Source organism: Cryptomeria japonica, chromosome 3 (genome assembly GCF_030272615.1).
Source record: "Cryptomeria japonica chromosome 3, Sugi_1.0, whole genome shotgun sequence".
In the NCBI taxonomy this organism is placed as follows: domain Eukaryota; kingdom Viridiplantae; phylum Streptophyta; class Pinopsida; order Cupressales; family Cupressaceae; genus Cryptomeria; species Cryptomeria japonica.
The window spans coordinates 36,209,947-36,222,352 of NC_081407.1; positions in this window are offsets into that span (position 1 = coordinate 36,209,947).

Consider the following 12,406-nt stretch of genomic DNA (forward strand, 5'->3'; position numbering starts at 1 on the left):
GTTTCAACTCCATTGTGCACTTAGTGAAAAGGAGTTGATCTAAGACAGACATACCTTTTGCCTTGGTTGTGTTGGATCCCATAATATATGTGTAGGACTTCTACTGAAATGGAATGGTAGAATAACAGTAGGAAGTTTACAAGGGGCCTGCAATAGTTTAAAGACAATCATACAAGTTAATAACCCAAAGTTGTTGACAAACTAGATAAAACAAATATTTTTAACATATGTAGAAAAAATGCACACCGAAGCCTCGTATAGTTCTCCTGTAACCTTAGGAGGCCTTATTGAATCTGATGTAGCTATTACCTTTTCCTATATGAAAAATGATAACATATGATATAGACATAAAAGGATTTAGTTATTTTGAACAAGAAAGAATGCAATCCAAAGTGAATATGAAAATATCACCTCTTCCCTTTGTTGAACCTCATCGACATCAGGTGCATTCATTAATTCCATAAACCCCATATGTTTCTATATATAGAACAAATAAATTAAGTGCATTCATCAATATCTACATATACATGTTTAATCATAATACATTTCAACAATTGAATTTAAATTGTAGTGAATTACCTTCTATCGTTTGGGTGTCCGAGAGGATATCTTTTTCTGCCTCGGAGTGCTAGAGGATGGCTTTCTCACACAAGATGTCCTCGAGGCAGGTGGGGTAAACTAATGGAAAAAAATTAACATAAGGGAAAAGAGCATGTATTTAATATATCACTTAAGTAAAAAATATATAAATCTAAATGGTACCACATAGCTATCTTGGCCAAAGTCAATTGCTGAAAGCGTGATATCATCAAGTTGGGACATCTCAGCCAATGATAAGCCCTACAAAATATCAAGTAATGATACATATAATTAACAAAATATATTTTGAATCCAATGTATTATTATATTTTTAACAAATTTACAAATCTTTACCTCCGGTGGCGAAACTACTCATGACCGTGGAGTCGACTAAACAGTATGTGGTGTACTCCCACCACCTGTTGCACCCTGCAATGCATTTTATTTATATGTCACTTTAAATTGTTCTAAAAATAAAAATTCATTTCTTTTTATATGATTTAGTCACTTAATTTATAACATGTCATAAACAGAATTAAACACACCTGTGTCTGATAGAGAGGGTACAACATATTGAGCAGTTCGTCGGTGAGGGCCACATCCTCTGTAGTGGAAGCATGAAATCTACTCCCACAACATGTACACAAATGAGATGTCCCACCATCCTCATCTGCGTCAGTGTCTACACCAGAACATACACCCTGGCAGGTGGGGCACATATGTTGAATGGGCTGGTTCGTGCCAAATGATGCATGAGGTGTTGTTGATGAAGGAGGTGTCACTAAGGAAGGAGGTGCTATTGATGAAGGAGGTGTCGCTGATGAAGGAGGTGTTGTAGGTGCTGGTACATCCTTTGCTCTGACTAGCTGTGTCCCATGCTGAACAATGACATCAGTCAATGATGCAGCTACCTGAAGAGTCTGTAATTCCATAGACTCCTTCAAGGATATAGGGACAGTGACATGAACCATGGGTTTAGGAGCTATACGCCTCCTATGTTGTGGATCTACCACCCTATGGGCCCTAGGTCTATCCTATGTAGAGCCTCTCCCTCTACCCTGAAATTGTCAAATGTCAAAGTAATTCGGCTTCTCGCCGAGGATAAACTCACAATACAACTTTCTCAAAAAATATAGAGGCACCTCCCAATTATTACAAGGTGGTTGGTCAAAGATCATATACCACCTATCCCAAAAAGCATCTTTCAACCTAGCATGAACACACCAATGTATAGGAAACTGAGTCGTATTTAGTTCTAGGTTGTTATTGGTAACAGGATCGGTGAAAAGAGCACATATGTCAGCTTTAACTATGCCCTTTTTCTTCACTTGATCATATGACAACCCATCCGCATAAAATGCTCGACATCTATCCCTCCATGAACCCCATTTCGTAACCTCCCTAGATACCTCATTTGCACTATTAGCCATTGTTTCTAGTGTTCTGGCAAGGGTTGAGTGGTGCTCAAGCTTAGAGGTCCTCAACCTACTCACCAAAATAGAAATTTGGGCACTATTTTGTGTAAGCTGATTGATGAGATCCTCTTGTGTGGCATCTACATGATCTAATGGAGGACATGGAGGGTTTCGAGGTGGTGGTGGTTGTTGAGGAGCAACATTTTTAGGATTTTGAGGGTTTTCTTGTTTCTCTTGTGCAATATTAATAGGGTTTTCTTGTGTTGCTTGTGTAGGAGGAGGTCTTTGTTGTCTATTTTGTTTTTGGGGATTGCTTGAAGAATCTGACATTGAATTAATAAAAACAAAACTTAAATCAATTAAAAAACCCTAATTTAATTAAAATGCAAAGAAAAATATTCAAACAAATCATATCTTACCTATTCGATGGGGTGCCATTGTTGAAAATTGCTTTTGATGATAGGAAAATAAAAAATTGTTGCAAACCCATGCAGGTTCGATGCTCTTTTTTGCTTCTCCTTGTTGTTGTTCCATGGGTTTTGGCATTGAAAATGGCCAAAACCCATGGCCTAAATAAAAGAAATATGTTTCTCAAAACCCGTATGGGTTTTGAGAAACTTTAAATTTTTTTATTTTAAAAAAATGTTCCTCAAAACCCGTACGGGTTTTGAGGAACTTTTGGTTTTTTTAATTGTTTTTTATCTAGGCTTGGTAAGGCTTGGTGTTACCAAGCCTAGCACATTTTTGAAATTTTAGAACCCGTACGGGTTATGAAAATTTTTGTTTTTTTTTGGCATGTGGCCACTTTTTTGTTCACCATCTTGGTGCACTTACCCATTTAGGGGAACTTTCTATAAGTGTGGGGGAGAAAGACATCATGCTTTTGAATGTAAGAAGACAGAGAACACTAGGAGAACAACGTTGGTGGAAGAAAGCCCCACTAGATCAGCTAACAAACCGAAAGATGGAGAACTGTTGATGTTGAGGAGAGCTTTGTGTCATACTTGAGAAGATGAAGAGCCCTTGCATAGGCAAAATTTGTTCAAGACCAGATGTAAGGTATCCGATAAGTGTTGTAAAGTTTGTATTGATGGTGGTAGTTCAGATAATCTTGTTTCAGAATAGATGGTGAATAAATTGTTGTTGGAAAGATTGAAACTCCCTAAGCCATATCAGATAGCATGGATTCGGGATGATCATAAGTTGTTAGTAAGTGAGAAATGTTTGGTAAAATTGAAAATTGGGAACTATCATGATGAAGTCTTGTGTGATATTATGCTTGTGGATATTTGTCACCTTTTGTTGGGTAGACCTTGGTAGTTTGATAGACATGCAATACATGATGGGAGAAAGAACATATACACTATTGTAGAGAATGGGATGAAACAGACCTTGTTACCCTTGGAGGAGCCTTTGTAGAGTGAAGTTTGTACAAATGCTGAATCTATTTGGTGGATAGAAGGAAATTCTCAGATGGGATGAGACATGAGAATGTGTTCTTTGCCTTAGTTCCTAAGAAGACTAAGAATCCAGAGCGTGAGGAAGAACAACCAAAGGATATAAAGGAATTACTGACAAAATATGAAGACATCATTTCAGATAACATGCTTGATGGATTACCACCTATGAGAAGTATCAGTCACTACATGGACTTGATTCCCGAAGCTAGTTTGCCTAACAAAGCTACACACCGGATAACACTGACATAGAATGAAGAGTTGAATAGACAAGTGCAGGAATTGTTGAAGACAGGTTTGATCAAAGAAAGTTTGAGTCCTTGTGTAGTACCAGCAGTATTAGCACCTAAGAATAATGGAGAATGGAGGATGTGTACTGATTCTAGAGAAATAAACAAGATCACAGTGAAGTACCAATTTCCTTTACCTAGGATGGATGACATAATGGACTATTTGAGTGGAGCCAAATACTACACAAAGATAAACCTGAAGAGTGGATATTGTCATATTAGAATAAGAGAAGGAGATGAATGGAAGACAACATTCAAGAAAAATTAAGGATTGTATGAATGGTGGGTGATTCCTTTTGGGTTGACTAATGCACCTAGTACTTTTTTGAGATTGATGAATGAGGTATTGAAGAAATTCTTGGGTAAGTTTGTTATTGTATATTTGGATGACATTTTGATTTTCAGTAAGAAAAAAGAGGAGAATTTGTTGCATTTAAGACAAGTCTTGCAGTGGTCGAGAGAAGAAAAGTTGTTGATAAAGCTAAAGAAGTGTACTTTCATGAAGGAAGAGTTAGTCTATTTTGGATTTGTAATATCTACGGATGGATTGAAGATGGACCCTAAGAAAGTAAAAGCAATTATTGAATGGCCTATATTGGAAATAATTGGAGAGGTAAGATCATTTCATGTATTGGCTAGTTTCTACCGGAAGTTCATCAGAAATTTCAGTTCAGTTTATAGTCCTATGACTAAGACAATGAGAGAGATGGGAAAGAATTCACGTGGACCACCAAAGAAAATAAAAGTTTTGAATTTTTGAAGTAGAAGGTCATTGAGCGGCCTATGTTATCTTTACTAGATTACAACAAAGTATTTCAAGTGGACTTTGATGCAAGTGGGAATGCAATTGGAGCAATATTAAGTCAAGAAGGGAGAGCAATAGCTTATTTCAGTGAGAAGTTGAATGATGCAAGGAGGAGATATTCAGTGTATGATCAGGAATTTTATGTCATAGTTCAAGCATTGAAGAAGTGGAGACATTACCTATTGCCTAAGGAATTTGTGTTGCATATAGATCATCAAGCCTGATAGTATTTGAACAATCAAAGTAAGTTGATCATAGACATATGAGATGGGTAGAATTTTTGTAGAGTTACACCTTTGTGTTGAAGCATAGGAGTGGGAAGTCAAACAAAGTTGCTGATGTATTAAGTAGAAGAGGGAATTTGCTGACATAGATGATAGTGACAGTATTAGGATTTGAGGAGTTGAAGACCTTTTATGATGATGACCTGGATTTTGCAGACCCTTGGAAAGCATGTAGAGCACCGGTTATGATAGATAGAAGCAAGTGGTTAGATTATTTCATTTAGGATGAGATGTTATTTAGAGGAGTTCAGTGTATACCTAAGAGTTCTATGAGGGAGAATCTGATAAAGGAGAAGCATAGTGGAGGATTAGCTAGACATTTTGGTGCTGATAAAATAGTATAATCATTAGTAAGTGAGGATTACTTTTGATGTCAGATTCATAAGGATGTTAGGAAATTTGTGTAGAGTTGTAAAATTTGTCAAGTTGCAAAAGGTAGTAGTCAGAATGTGGGATTGTATAAACCTTTGACAGTACTAGAGAGATCTTGGGAGGATATAAGCATGGATTTCATGCTTGGATTCCCTAAAACATAGAGAGGGAATTATTTTATATTTGTGGTGGTGGATAGATTCTCGATGATGGCTCATTTCATACCTTGTAAGAAGACATCAGATGTAGTGCGTGTAGATGACTTATTCATCAAGGAGGTAGTGAGATTGCATGGATTTCTTGAGAGCATAGTTTCAGACATAGAGACTAAGTTTGTTGGTTATTTTTGGAGAACACTTCGGAAGAAGATGAAGATGGATTTGAAATTTAGTTCTACTTCAGACAGAATTTAGTAAACCAAAGCTTGGGAAATTTGTTGAGATGCTTAGTTGGATAAAAGACCGGAAGTTGGGATTTGATTCTTGCACAAGCAGAGTTTGCGTACAATAATTCAGTGAATAGGAGTACTGGAAGAACACCTTTTGAGGTTGTTATTGGAGCACACCCTAGAGGTGTATCAGAATTGAGAGATACCAGTAATGAAGATAAGAGGAGTGCAAAAGCAACAGAGTTTGCATAACACATGGCAGCCTTACATATTCAAGTTAAACAACATTTGAAGGATATGAACATCAAGTATAATGAGAAAGTAGATGAGAAGAGAAAACATAAGACATCTGAAGTTGGTGATGAAGTGATGAGATATCTAAGAAAAGAAAGATTTCAAATTGGAACCTATAACAAGTTGCAAATGAATAAGTTTGGGCCTTGTAAGATCTTGAGGAATTTTAGTTCTGGAAATGCATATGAAGTGGAGTTATCTGATAGTTTGAGTATTTCACCTATATTCAACATTACAGATCTACATCAGTATCATGAATTAGAATTCTATGAAGATAGTATTGCAGAACTAGAGATACAGTTTCCCCAAAAGGAACCAGAGAAGATTGAAGACATTTTGGATGCAAGGATTGGGTTTAGCACCCGAAGTAGTCAATACATGGAGTATCTTGTGAAATGGAAGGACAAACTAGTTGAAGATTCATCTTGGATTTATTAGGAAGAGGTGGACCACCTTGGTTTTCCTCTAACCCCAGCAAAGTGAGAGACTCACTTTTTCAACAACCTCAGATGTCTAATGCAAGAGCATCCCCGATTCTTGGCAAGCTTGCATCAACCAAAAATATATATTTTTTATTTGATTTTTGTTTTGTAGTTTCAGCATTTCTTTCTATTTTTTTTTGCATTGACTCACCGGATCTTGTGGAGATGGATTTTTCTTGAGGACATGATCATCTTCCTTATTCCTAAACCACAGAGCATTTGGATCATTTTACAACAAGTTATCGATTCCGGATTCTGAGACAACTTTCTAGCATCAGAACCGCTTGGACCTATTTGCATTGGTGAATCTATCAGATCCTTTTCGTATCTTGTGAAGCCCAGTTTGTTGATTCCAATGTTCCTTGGCGTGTGGCCGACCATCCTTTGGATTTTTTGAAGGAATCTCTTTGGCGGAGGCTGACTTATTGGTTTTACACGTTTGATCTTTTTCTTCAAGATTTGATCCCTTTTGGCTGATCGGATCCCCTTGGATCATATAAATCATTATATTTGAGCGTTAAAAGTCAGTTAGATAGAAGATAGAAGATAGATCTTAAGATTTAGAGGTCTAGAGTTGAACAATTTTGTAATTGAGCATTTATGTAGCAGGCCAGTGAGCCGAATCTTGTAATCTGGATGTTATCGATTATCTATAATTAGTTTTCATGATCTAATTCATTCAGTTTTTCATTGCCTCCATCATATCCTCTTGTTTACATTGTGTTTACTCTTTCTTCCTGGTCTAGAATGATCTCTTTGAGGTCCCTCCTAACCAATGACTGCACCAATCATCCTCTCCACAACAAGACAATAATTCACCTTATTCGAAGAAGGGAAATTCAAACAAGAATGAGAATCCAACTTGTTGATATTGCAAGAAAGTTGGTCATAATGAGAATCATTTCCACTCTAAGCAAATTGATGATTTGACAAATATCATCACAAAGAACAACATCAATTTTCCATCCACTTACTAGAAGAAGGATTTATCTCTTTCCACTTCCTCACTATCAAAAGGAAAATGACAAGCTCTTTGTGCTACTACAAGTCATCATTCAGGGAGATGGCTTATAGATTCATGAGCTTCTTATTAAACTACCTAAACTGAGAGACTTTAGTTCTTCCCCTAAAGTTAATGGTGTTACTCCGCCTAATGTAGAAGATCTTTCTAATATTCAATTTGATGATGATACAACAATTCTTGTACTAAATGAGGAGAATATTGATGCCTTGATGCTAAAGTTGAAATTATTCGATGAGGCTTCAAGGAGAAAAATTTCTCTCCTTAAATCTATTATTTTAGGGTGGGAAGCTTAGCCTCCTATGTGGTTCAATAGGCACTCTTTGATGTGGGGGGGACCTAGCCATTAGGTAAGGTATCTTAGAATAAATTTTTATATTAGCTCAAACTTGAAGGTGGTGTGGGATTGGATCAAGGATAAATTAGACAAGAAATTCAAAAATAGAATAGCCATTACTTATTCCTTGTAGGAATAGTACAGGGCTTTCAAAAAATTCTCTTCATACAATATATATTACACATCAACCCCGTTCTTTAGTAATAATCAATTCTATAATATTTAGAAGCTAATTAGAGAGTTCTTATGGTCAAATGGGAAAGGAGGGAAAAAGAGACATGCTATGAAATGGAAATGGTCAATATGAGAAAGAATAAAGGAGGCCTTGGTCTTAAGGATCTTAGATGGCAGGGTATATCCCTTGTGGCCAAATGGATTTTTAAGGCATTACAAGGGGAAGAGCCTTGGAAAATTTTGATTAGACATAATATATCTAAATCTTCTCCTACGAGAAGCCCTACTTGCAAGGCGTTGTCTCTGAATGATGTTATTTATGGGTAATTTGTGGTTAGACCTACAAGCTCCTCTATCTTCAAATGTATCTAGAAAGCATGGGCTATTGTGAGGTAGTTAATCTCTCATAACAACATCATTTGGGAGAATAATAAAGTTTGTGGGGAATGATCTATATGGTGGAATCTAACGAATAAAGATAAGGCCCTGGCTTTTCTTCAAGGATATTCAACAAATGTTTGGGCTCAAAAGGTTTGGTGAATTTCTCAGATTTAATCAAGGATGGCCACTTGCTAAGTTGGAATGAGGTTTCGCAAAAGTATGATATACCCAATACCCACCACAAGACTTACACTGTTCTTAGGAATGCATGGGCCCCTCTTGCCCTCCCCAAACTACGCACTATCAATAACTCTATATTTGTACCTTATAAGTGGCCTAATGGGTCATTGTTGCCTAATACTAAAGCCAAGTCTATCTACAATCTCCTCGCAGATGATGAATCTATTTTCTTGCATGTGAACTCCTATTGGAATATGAATCATAGTGCATCCTATTGGTAAGATATTTTTGGTTCTCTTTGGTCTAGACCTGTTGAACCAAAAAAAATGTTTTTTATATGGCATCTCATCCTTTGTAAATTCCCCATCAAGATGTCTTATGGAGAACCCTATATGTTCCTCTTGTAAACTGCCTGAAATTGTTAAGCACATTTTTTTGGAATGCCTATTTGCTAAGGAAATATGGAATACCTTTGGTATGCTCATTGGTGATAATATTCATGTTTTTGAGATTATTACTGAATATGTCTTGGGCCTTAAGAAGGATATTAATGTTTTTCGGTCTATTTTTTCTATTGAAATACTATGGCTAATTTGGAAATTCAGGAATGATAATGTGTTCAGTGGAAAGGATAAATTTCATACTGAGTCTTTGAGGATACTCATCATCCATGATATTGATATGTAGGTTAAAGTGGCCATCAGACTTTCCAAGAGGAAGTTTGAGAGGCTGCTCTAGGATGGTTTTTATTAGAGTGTTTATCTAGGAGGTCTTATATGGCTTCTTATGGACCAAGTGGATCAATTGGAGGCATAGCAATAGGTTCATAATATTCCAGTGGTAGAGCCAGTCCTCCACCCGTATGTTGACCCAATCTTATGGGGTAAGGAACTTCTTTGGAGAGAGGGTCCACAGGGATGGGTTGCATTGATAGAAGTTGTTGGGGATACTAGTTCTCTTGATGGGGAGATTTACTATGGCTAACATGGAAGTGTCTTAGCTTGTTACATGAAATATTGGTCCTTTTTTATGTGCTCAGCCTCAGATGTGTATATGTATCATTTTTGTAGACTATGCCAGTAGTAGTTGGTAGTATATACATGTCATGATCGTACTCTTGCTTTTGTTTCGTCACAGTAGCTAATCACCGTGGATATCTGATACTAATATCTTTTTGTAATGTGTTTCAATTATACTTAATAGAAAAAAAGAGATAAAAGAAAAATAAAGACAAATAAACAAAAGATGTGACCACAAGAAACAATCGTCTTGAAAATATATAAGAGCATAAACATTGGATTAAAAAAATAGGACTACTTGATTCAAAACATATACTCAACAAAGATGTTGTAAATTTTATCACTAAATAAGAAGGTATAAGTTGACAAGAGTCTCATAGGCTAGCTAACCCTCCTCTATAATCTTGAGCTCCTACACACTAACATGAACTATCTTCATAAAGAATAAAAGAAGAAGCTATAATTTCCTCCAAATAGAGTTTAGATAAGGGAAATAGTATCAAACTTGTAGATGCTAATAAGTTCTTCAACAACCTTTTGATTAGGGGATTTTTCAAAACCTCTACCATTCCCTGATAGAACTATCATTTTTAAGAATTAAGAAGTGAAAATAAATGTGAATGACTTTAGATTTTCCAAGCATTCCCCCTATCATTTTTACATTCTCTTTATCACTTTATCTCCTCACTTTGGAAACTCCATCCATATAATTCTTTTTAAGAAATTTTTTATTTTTTGGAGTCCCAACCAAGTAGGAATTTTATAAATAAAAAAGTAAGTAAAATTTAAAAATAATTATGTAGGTAAATTCAAGAGTAACTATTATAGCTATATTATGTCAAGCCTTCAATTTATTTAAGATACATAAATGCCTCAACATTATATCTTTTTTTTGTCTTTTACATAGATGTACTAAGATATTTATAGTAATAGATAATAACTACTACATAACTTCCCGAGGGTCTTCATCACCCTTCTCTTCTTTTTATCTAGATTGGTATATGTTTACTCACCATTTTTCTATTGGCAGGATCACTTATTCTTGGTTCTTTGTTGGTTTTGAGTTTTGTTCTTTTTCAGAGCCTTGGATTCATGTGTTGTGTAGACAAGATGACTATAGGTTGATGGCACTAGTTATGGTTGGACATCATTGGCTTCATTTTGAGATGTTCTCTTCTATACTGGATTTCACAGCTTCCTTTATATCTAATGTGGTTGGCTATATATCTGGGGGGTTTATTTGGGATGCCTATGGGCTTTTGTAATGGGTAGATAGACTTATGTTCTCTTGAGCAATACTGAAGGGTTTTCTTACTAGTTCTTTCCCTTCAGTGCTCTTTGAACCAGACACCTGTAAAAACTCAATATTTAATATAATTTTAGTGGTTCCATCCACTTTTATCAAAAAAGAAAAAAATAACTACTACATAACAAGATTTTTTAAATAGATGCATTTAGACATCTAAACTAATTATTTATTAAGTATGATATAGCAATATCTTGCAATAGAATTTTAATAATGACACAAGAAATTGGTATCATTTAACTCGTCAACAAATTGTATTTGACATCTTACTACTATTAAATCAATCAAAACCACTTGAAATGTGACAGATTACTATAGAAACACTCCAACTCCATAAACCAATCCATTACATAAAATCTTTGAAAGTGAAAACAAAATGTTCACACAGATCTAAAAACAAATTATTTCAAAAAAAAAAAAACATACTTATAAATAATACATGACATATAATAGGAGATGATCCCACAATGCAATGGTTTGTTGCGAGCCTGTTCCAAGGGAGATCTTGGGTTCGAGACACAACATATTGATATGTTGTCTCAAATTACTATGTCTAGTCCAAAGTTGGACAGAATAAACAGTGGTAGATGTATTGTGCTTGGAGTGATAACCTAGTGGTGATATGGGGATTGTGTATAAGACGGCACACGGAGATATAATACATAATTTGTAATGAACTCCAGAAATACAAAATACGCTTCAAGATTTTCTTTTCCATATACCGTATGATTAAAAATAAGTGTACTTCAGGGGGTTTAAAGTCACCTGCACTTCCTTCTCCAAGGAAAGCCCATGGAGAGACATGGTTCATTGCATTTAAAATCTCTTCGCATGAAAATCTAATCAAAGGAGATGCATCTGTACCAAGCACTTTGGTTTTGCCTTCACCTGTAGCAGAAGAAAACAAAATGGCATTTATGTGTTTGTAGTATAATCCCATGATAAAAAATGTAGTCATATAATACATATTCTCAACATTTAGCTCGAATACCTTCTTTCTTTTTTTATGATTTTTCCAGTGAGAAACCGAAACTACCAAAACAAGTACAATGGCAATGAGTCCAACTATAGCTCCTACTCCTGCTAGACCCGTTCACAGAGAAACAAAACTAATTAGAATTGCTAGCTACTTAAAAAAACATTATTATGTCTTCTGATAAGGATGGTTACCATATTGAATTATTTTGCTTGAGCGCTCTGGTTGAATATGCTGCGAATCGGGTCGAAAATAGTCTTCTGCAAACCAGCACTAACAAAAAAAAGTTAAATGCGCTAGGAAAATGTTGTTTTGATGGTAAAATTTATGAAATCATGTTCAAAGGAGATACATGCGGTCAGTTTTAAATTATATATATTAAGTAACATATTAAGTTTAGAGAATGTTAGTCAATTTTTGAGTGTTTCACACTTTTAAGTCTAGAAGTGTATTCTTAGTGTGACCACATACATTAAGCAACATATTAAGTATAGAAAATGTCAGTCAACTTTTAAGTTCAGAACTGTAAGCTTAGTGTGTGTGGTTTAAGCCATTCCAACACATGCAGGAATAAATTTAAAATATGCCCGAAAACTTTATAAGGGTCAGGAACAAAATACTAATGAAAACCACCAAGGAATGACTT